Source organism: Emys orbicularis, chromosome 2 (assembly GCF_028017835.1).
Source record: "Emys orbicularis isolate rEmyOrb1 chromosome 2, rEmyOrb1.hap1, whole genome shotgun sequence".
Classification (NCBI taxonomy): domain Eukaryota; kingdom Metazoa; phylum Chordata; order Testudines; family Emydidae; genus Emys; species Emys orbicularis.
The window spans coordinates 113,517,960-113,526,226 of NC_088684.1; positions in this window are offsets into that span (position 1 = coordinate 113,517,960).

An 8,267-nucleotide genomic window follows, 5' to 3' on the forward strand; every position below is an offset into this window, starting at 1 on the left:
GGCCATCACTTTGTCAGTAACATCCTCCTCCTGCAAGGGAAAAAGGATTCGTCAGAGATTTGGACACCCCCCAGCAAGCAGGGGTACTAAAGGCACCTGAGGCCACCAAAATTTTCACCCAGCCCCTCTGCACATCTGAGGGATGGAGTCCCTCACCCAACCCCCAGATGGACTCTTGTCTCCTCTCTAGTGACCTCCAACCCCACTCCCACCATTGTAGAGTGAAGCTCCTGCCCCCATTCCTCTCAGTCCCCCCGTGAGAGCTGTTCTACCTCCAAACCTAGCTGGGGAAGCAGCTCAGTTCCCCATAAACCTCTAAGCCACCCCTTGCCCCTCCCGCTGAGGCATTGGGAGGCTTTTGGCAGCAGGGAACTGGGATGGGAGGAAGTTGAGACCTTTCCCCAAGTGACCTCCGGTTCTTATGGTGAAGCCATGGACGGTAGCTCTGGTGAATGGGGCACAGGGGCAGCCTCTGCTGACTGAATCCTCCAGTTCTCCCAGCACAGGCCCAGCCCGGCCAGCAGCAGGGCAAGATTTCCCCAGTCCATGTGCCTCGGCCCAGCCTGGTTAGTCTTTGTGGCCCTTTCAATCCTTGGCCTGTGGCTGCCAATGACGGGGCAACTCTGGATGGTGGTTCGGATGACATGGACACTAGACCACTAGGAACTGGTCTGAGGCGCACGAAAGGCTGGCAGAGGTCACTAGGGGAGTTTCCTGCCCCTAGCATGAGCAATGGCAGCTTGTCCTGTTGATGTGATGCCTGTAATTAAATAGCCTGGCTAGAGAGCTGGGACTGAACTGCTTTGAGCTGCGCAGGGGACAAGCTGGCCCTACCCTGCTCATGGAGTTGAATTAATCTCTAACAATGGCACCTGCAATGACTCATTCACCAACTTGCTCCCAGGCCAGCAAATAGGGATGGGACGGGAGTGTCTTTTCCTGGCCTAGAGGTGAAAGGCCCTGGTTCCCTCCCCAAAGCTAGATTAATCCTTCTCTGGTTACCTTGTCCCCTATCCGCTGGCTGGCTTCCCCCACAATGGAAAAGGCTAGGACCGGCCCCGCCTGGCTGACACGTAGCCAGGGGTTGTGGATGGCCAGCAGCACCACCTGCAGGAAGGATCTTCTCTGGCCTTCTGAGAAGATCTCTCTGAAGACCTAAAACCAACAGCAGCTGAGCCCTTGGCAGATTGCCCAGAACCAGGCTTCAAATCCCTCTAATGGCTCACATACAGGGTAAGAGTCCTGCTGCAGCCAAGGCAGCTAATTCCCCTTGAGGACGTTTGGGGTCCCATGGCCCAGAGATCCCCCTTTAGTAAGAGGTCGCAGGCACTGAGGCCTCTAATAGGTCAGGATTCACCTCAGGAGCCATGACATGCTGGGAATGTGTCCATGTGCATGAGCCTGGTGCACTCTGGAATGTAGCTCACAAAGACCACACAGGGCCCCCTCTACTGCTTCCAGCAGCGATATCTCCTGGAGCTCACACACTAGAGGGATGGGGCTTTCAGAGCTCACTCAGATCCCACTCCCCATGCCACTGACATTCCCACAAGCCTTACGTACGGTGCATTAATGCAGCCCAGGGTAGGAGTTCAGTGTCCCTCACCAAACTCCTTAGGCAGGGGCAGGTTCTGCTTCCTGATTTGCAATGGTGCTGGGCAAACCCCACACCCTTCCCATGCTTCCACAGGGAGCAGGGAATCCAATGAGGATCTGCTCAACCAATAGCTGGGTGTGAGCTTCCCAACTCACTGACCCAGTGGCTCCCCTCTCAGACACTCAGGTGTCAGCCAGGGAGACAGTGAGCAGAGCCGGATCCCTCAAGATACAATCATGCATTAACTCAACGCCCCAGGGGATTCCTTTTATGCCACGTAGCAATGGATCCATGTATCACCCCAAACCAGGGCCATTAGGAAGGCTCCGAACCAGGATCCTCAGCCTCTCCCAGCTGAACTGTCAGCTGGAAATACGCAGCAGGTTCTTGTCCTGTATCCAGGCACAGCCACGGCAGGGGGAGACAGCTCCACACCTGAGCTGCTGCAATGCACTGGCGGAGAGTCCTTACCTCCCCCACCCTGGCGATATTCCTATAGCCAAGGCGCTTGGTGTCCTGGAGCTCGACCCGACACTACAGATCTTTGGCATCTCTTATGTTCAGCCCTGGGAGAGAAAAACACACACATTTGTGAGGTTGGCATTCTGGTTTCAGTGCTTGATTCCTTCTGTTCCCATTGCTGGGTGCACACTGGCTGGGGCCTTCGCAGTATCCATGCCACAGTGGAATAGCAGGGTCCCCACCAAGCAGTTTAGTATCTGGAGGGGGATTTGTTCCATTCATCACAGAAATCATGTGACCCTTATGGTCTTTGTGCTCTGGAAGTGGGTCCCTGTTAATGACGGAGTCTAATGCTGAGAACCCACCACCCCCACTGAAGTCAGGATCTGGCCCTAGGTACCCAGCTGGTGACATCCTGCAAAGCTTTGTGTCCTTCCCCTGCGGTCCTGTTCCTGCCCCTGCCCTCACTGTGGGCTCTTACCCTTCATGTGTCTCAAAGCTCCATTCCTGCCTCCTCACCAGCTGGCAGCCCCATGGCAGCTCAGCTGTGTCCTGTGAGATAAAAAAGCCAATTTCCTTGGCACTTTCACACTCATCTCTTCCTAATTCAGGGAGTGGGGAAGAGAAAGAATCATCATTTAAGCTGGGGTCGGTCTCAGAGGAGGGGGCTTCTTTCTATAGGGCCTTATTGCCCAGCAGAGTGAGTCGCAAAGGAGCGCCACTTTTCCATACAGGTCCCATTGCCCAGCTGGGGTCAGTCTCAAAGGAGGGACCTTGTTTCTACTGGGGTCCCTTGCCCAGCTGAGGTTGGTCTAAAAGGAGAGCCCTTAGTTCTACAGGAGTCTCGATGGCCCGCTGGAGTTAGTCTCCGAGGGGCTTGTTTCTATAGCATCCCGTTGCCCAGCTGGGTTTCTTACCCCTCTTCTGCAGCAGTAGCTGGTAGAGGCTGTAAATCCCCTCCCTGGATTGCCGGCTGATGTCATATGCTGAGTCAGTGATATAGAGACCCAGCTGTGCCACAAGATACCCCATCTTGGGGAAGTCAGATGAGCTCTGATGGAAGGAGGAGGAGAGGGGAATCCATCAATATTCTACCTTCAGCTCTTCATCTCCCCTGGGCCAGGAGTCTCTCTCCTCCCACTTCTTCTGCAGAAGGAAGAACTAGAGCTGTCATTCTCTCTGCCCCCAAGGGAGCTTGGAGCAAAGGGACCAGGGCAAGGGCTCTCTATGAGGACTCACTCCCCGGCTGCTCCAGAATAACAAGGGCCCTGAGGCCAGGCACAAATCTGCCAGCCAGTGGGCTCTGGAACACAGCCCCATATGGAATCAGGAGACCCACTTAGCCAGGAGAAGAGGAACTTGACTCAAGCATAGTTGATTTTCACTTCTGACTCTGCCTCCCCACAGGGGCCCTCTCAATCTAGAACCCCTGCAGCTGCAAATCTCCCAGCCTGTCAGAGCCAGCCCTGCCTATGCGCGCGCGTGTGTGTCTGTGTGTGTGAAAGGTCACTTACATCAAATCCTGGGAGGCAGGTGACATATCGGAGCAGGGCAGTGCTGCTCCGTATGGCCCTGGCTCTCTCCTGAGTCACTCTGGAGTGCATCCTGAAATTGATGTGCTGTGGGAGAAGGAGGCAGGTGAGGGTCAGGGGACAGGTGCACATGCTCTACAAATGAGCCTCTCCCCCTCCCCATGGGGACATTGTGCTCAGGGTGGAATACCCGACTTGCCGATTGCAGAGCTTTAAAAGGGGGTTCTTGCACCCAGGACGCTGCCCCCACGTCCTGCTGGTCACAAGCTGTCATTGTCTCTCCAGACTGGGACAATGTTCGGTCTTGGGGGTGGTCCCGTCCTCTCATGAACAGCACATCAGGATCCTTCCCTCTGTCCCAGCAAAGGCAAAAGGGCCCCAACATTGCACTGCACTGCACTACAGCTCTGGCCTGCTGGGTCCCAGCTGAGAGGACACAATGCAAACATGGTGTGACACTCTGTACCTCACAATAGCAGCCTGGACCCCACATATTCACCACTGTGATATGATGATGATATGTTTGGTACAAAGTATGCCTTGTGAGGTAGCATTTGAGAAGTCATGATCTGTTGGACATTACTATCCTGTTGAACTGTATGTGCTATTATTGTATCTGAAGTTATGAAGTTTTGCTATGTGTGTGTTACTGAAATATGCTGTGAGGTTGGGAGATGCTCACAGCTAGCCTTTCAGTGGTAACAAAGGAGCAACTGAGAAGACAGATTTACATCAGGACCAGCCAGACATGTGTCGATGGCCCATCAAGAAGAATCCACTCTCCCAGAGACTCCTCAGAGAGGGCACAGTGCACAATGGGGGCTGCCTAGCCCCATGTCACAGCAAGGATCTTTCTAGCACCTGGACAGAAAGGATAAGTGAAGGTCAATGACATCACCACTTGGCCTCTCTCCTCCCCCATCTTAACAGCTGGAAGATCGTCTGGAAGACAAAGACTTTGAACCGGGGAGATTGGTCCCAGGGTTTATTTTGATTTCTTATGTAACCAACTTTGATCTCTGCCTACTACTTATAATCCCTTCAAATCTCTATCTTGCTGTAGGTAATCAATCTGTTTTATATTGTATCGAAAACAGTGTGATTTTGGCTGAAGTGCGTAGAGAATCTCAGCTCAGGTTAACAAGGGCTGTTGCCCGTCTACTACCCTTTGTTGGAGTGGCGAACCAATTAATGAGCTTGCGCTGTCCAAGGGAGTCTTGAGCAGTGTACCATGGTATACTTCTGGGGTGCAAGGCTGGGGGCTGGGGTGATTTGCTGGGGCATCTCCCTGTATAATTCATGAGTGGCTTGGAGAGCCTTCGTGCAATTTAGCTGGGTGTGGGTCTCCACATGCTGATGGCTGAATGATCACAACACCTGGAGGGGTTTGCTGTTGGTCACTGGCACAGCACTGTCAGAGACAGCTCAGGCTGCACAGTTAAAGGGGCACAGTGGTCCCACAGTTTCAGGTTGTACCCTGGGATCCCATCACACATGGCTCTTCCACTCTCTCCTTTGCAGCCCTTCCACAGAGTTAAGGTGAAATTCCCCCCAGACCTTCCTCTTGTGCTCACCTCCAAGAGGTGCTCAGCTTGTCCATGGTGGGGGTTTCCGTGAGCAGGCTCCTCAGCATAATGTCCAGGCTGTCTGCATAGGCCTTGTGCAGAGCCTGCAAGAGGACGACGCACCGGCCAGTCATGGGATCTGGGCCTACACTGGTCAGGGGATGATTAGGAGGGTTCTCTGGGGAGCCCTGGCAAGATCCCAAAGATACATCCTGGCCTCTCCCATTCCTATCACTCCAGAAAAAAAAAAACTGTCCGGTTTGGCCAATGTACATGGCAGAGGGACATTGCTGGCACTAACTAATGTTATATATGCCATCATGTGCCAGCAATGCCCCTCTGCTATGTACATTGGCCATGTACATTGGCCAAACCGGACAGTCCCTCCGCAAAAGAATAAATGGACACAAATCGGACATCAGGAATGGCAACATACAAAAGCCAGTAAGTGAACACTTCAATCTCCCTGGTCATTCTATTACAGATTTAAAAGTCGCTATCATTGAACAAAAAAACTTCAGAAACAGACTTCAAAGAGAAACAGCAGAACTAAAATTCATTTGCAAATTTAACACCATTAATCTGGGTTTGAATAGGGACTGGGAGTGGCTGGCTCATTACAGAAGCAGTTTTTCCTCTCCTGGAATTGACACCTCCTCATCTATTATTGGGAGTGGACTACATCCACCCTGATTGAATTGGCCCTGTCAACACTGGTTCTCCACTTGCGAAGTAACTCCCTGCTCTCCATGTGTCAGTATATAATGCCTGCATCTGTAACTTTCACTCTATGCATCCGAAGAAGTGAGGTTTTTACCCACGAAAGCTTATGCCCAAATAAATCTGTTGGTCTTTAAGGTGCCACCAGACTCCTTGTTGTTTTTGTAGATACAGACTAACACGGCTACCCCCTGATACTTATCACTCCAGAGACACTTAGCAAGAGTTCATGGCAGGATGACACCTGGTTCTTCAGTCCTGGCACTTAGCAGTTCTCTGCAGAGGGCCTGGTACGCAGGCAGGGTATGGAACAGACAAACTGCTATGGATGGGAGCTAGGGGCCCAGGCAGAGTCCAGGCAGCAGAGCAGAGAATGAGGTGGGAAGGCCAGGATCAGCCACAGAGGGTAACACGATCCCCTCTGGAGGAAAGGGGCCCTCCTTGCCATTTCGTTAACCCCGGGCCTGTTCCCAGCTCTGCTCACCCCTCCCCTATTCTCAGCAGCTCCACCAAACCAAGGGAGCAGGGACCACAGGCTGCTCCTGCTCCTGGGACAGAGAAGTAGGATGATGACCTACCTGGAAGTGAGCGGTGTCCTTCCCTGGGCGCATGGTGAAAACACTGTACAGGACAGCCTGCAGGAGATATGATTCCAGCTCCAGCTCCAGAGGTGGCTTCAGTTTGCTGGCATGAGAGAGGAGCCTGTCTTAGACTTTGCAGCACCAGAGTGGCGCTGGCACTATAATGGGACATGAAACATCAGGGAAATAGGCACAGGCCAGCAAAAATAAAAATAGGAGTGCGAAGAAGCGCAGTGAGCTGGCCAAAGTCACAGAGCCAGTCAGTGGCAGGGCTAGAACAGGGCCCGTTCCCCTGATCCCACCACTGGACCCTGCTGTCCCTCTTATATAACCCCCTACCCCGGTGAGCCTCTCCCTAAGGCCACTGAAATGTTACTGGAGTGAAATGAATCACTCCGGCAGGAAAGAGTGAACGTTCCCGTCTCCTCTGCTGATGGATGCGAACAGCCACAGTTAGGGGTGACCTAGGAGGGGGAGGATCTGTGACTCTGGGCCTGAACAGCACCAGGGTCAGGGCAGCTGGGAGGGAGGGTTCTGGTACCTGAGGTTGCAAACTGCAGCCATAGAGCTGGAGAGGATGGAGCTTGACTCAGACTCCAGGGGGAGGTCTTCAATCAGCTCCTGAGAGACCCAAAGGGGACAAAGCAGCGGGTGAGATTCAGGCACTTCCCAGAGAGGAGGCCAAATTGTGTTGCAGACTCAGCCAGCATAACCCCTCCCCCACCCACCTTGGTCCCCCTGTCCTCCTTCTCTCCAGCTCATCCCCCACATTCCTCCCTCCCCTCAGCTGCCCCTCCGGCTCAACCATCCCCCCCCTGCTGCCAGTTCCCAATCAGTGCCAGAATTTCCCCCTTCCCTGCTCCCCAGTCCTCAGCCCCAGGAATCCCCCCTCTGCTGCCCCCTCCAGCCCCACCATCTCCTCCCACTGGCTCATGTTTGGCTCCCTCCCCACAGAGGCCCGGACACCAGGTCTCACTCACCGCAATGCTCTCCACAAGGGCCACTTTGGAGCAGTGCAGCTCCAGGGTGTCCTGCCCCTGCTTTTGTGCGGAGAAGCACAGAGTGGGGATAGCGTGCAGGAAGCGGAGCTGCTTGGCCCTGTCCCGCATCCACTAGGAGTGGGGTTGGGGGAGAGAGAGAGCCGGTTAGCTAGGGGCCTCTCCGCCCCACCCAAACCGCTCCAGGGCCCAAGCCATCCATGGGGGAGAACAGGAAAAGGCTGCCCCTCCCCCTCCAAAACCAGTGTTCTCCTGCACAGGCAGGGTTTGTAACTGGCATGGTGTCTGTGGGGGGAGGAGGCCCTGGCCTTTGTGGGACAAACATCCCCACTTGGGGGTCCCAGATAACATGGGAGAAGTGCCCCCCATTAGGGGGTTACGGGTTCTCTGGGACAAAACCCCCCTGCAAGGGGTGGGGATGACGCAAGGGGTGGGGATGACGCAAGGGGTGGGGATGACGCAAGGGGCAGGGCAGACTCGGTGCCAACTCAGATGGGGGATTTTTGTACCTCTTCTTTGTCCTGCAGATGTTTCTGGATGACCCTGATGGCAGCTTCTTCTGGGGGCACGTCCTCATCCTCCTCTTCCTCCTCCTCCAGAGAAGGAGAGAGGATGACTCCTGGTGCAGTGGAGAGAGAAAGCTTAAATGTTCCATCCTCCTCTGTAAGGAACCCCATGGCAAAGAGGGCCCCATGGCAGTCAGGCCACCTCCCAACATCATCAGGGGCCCAGGAGTCTGGAGCTCCCCTGACTCCGCCCCGAATGCCCTGCCCCAGGGCTTGGCTGCGCCACTCCCACTGGTGTCAGTGGGG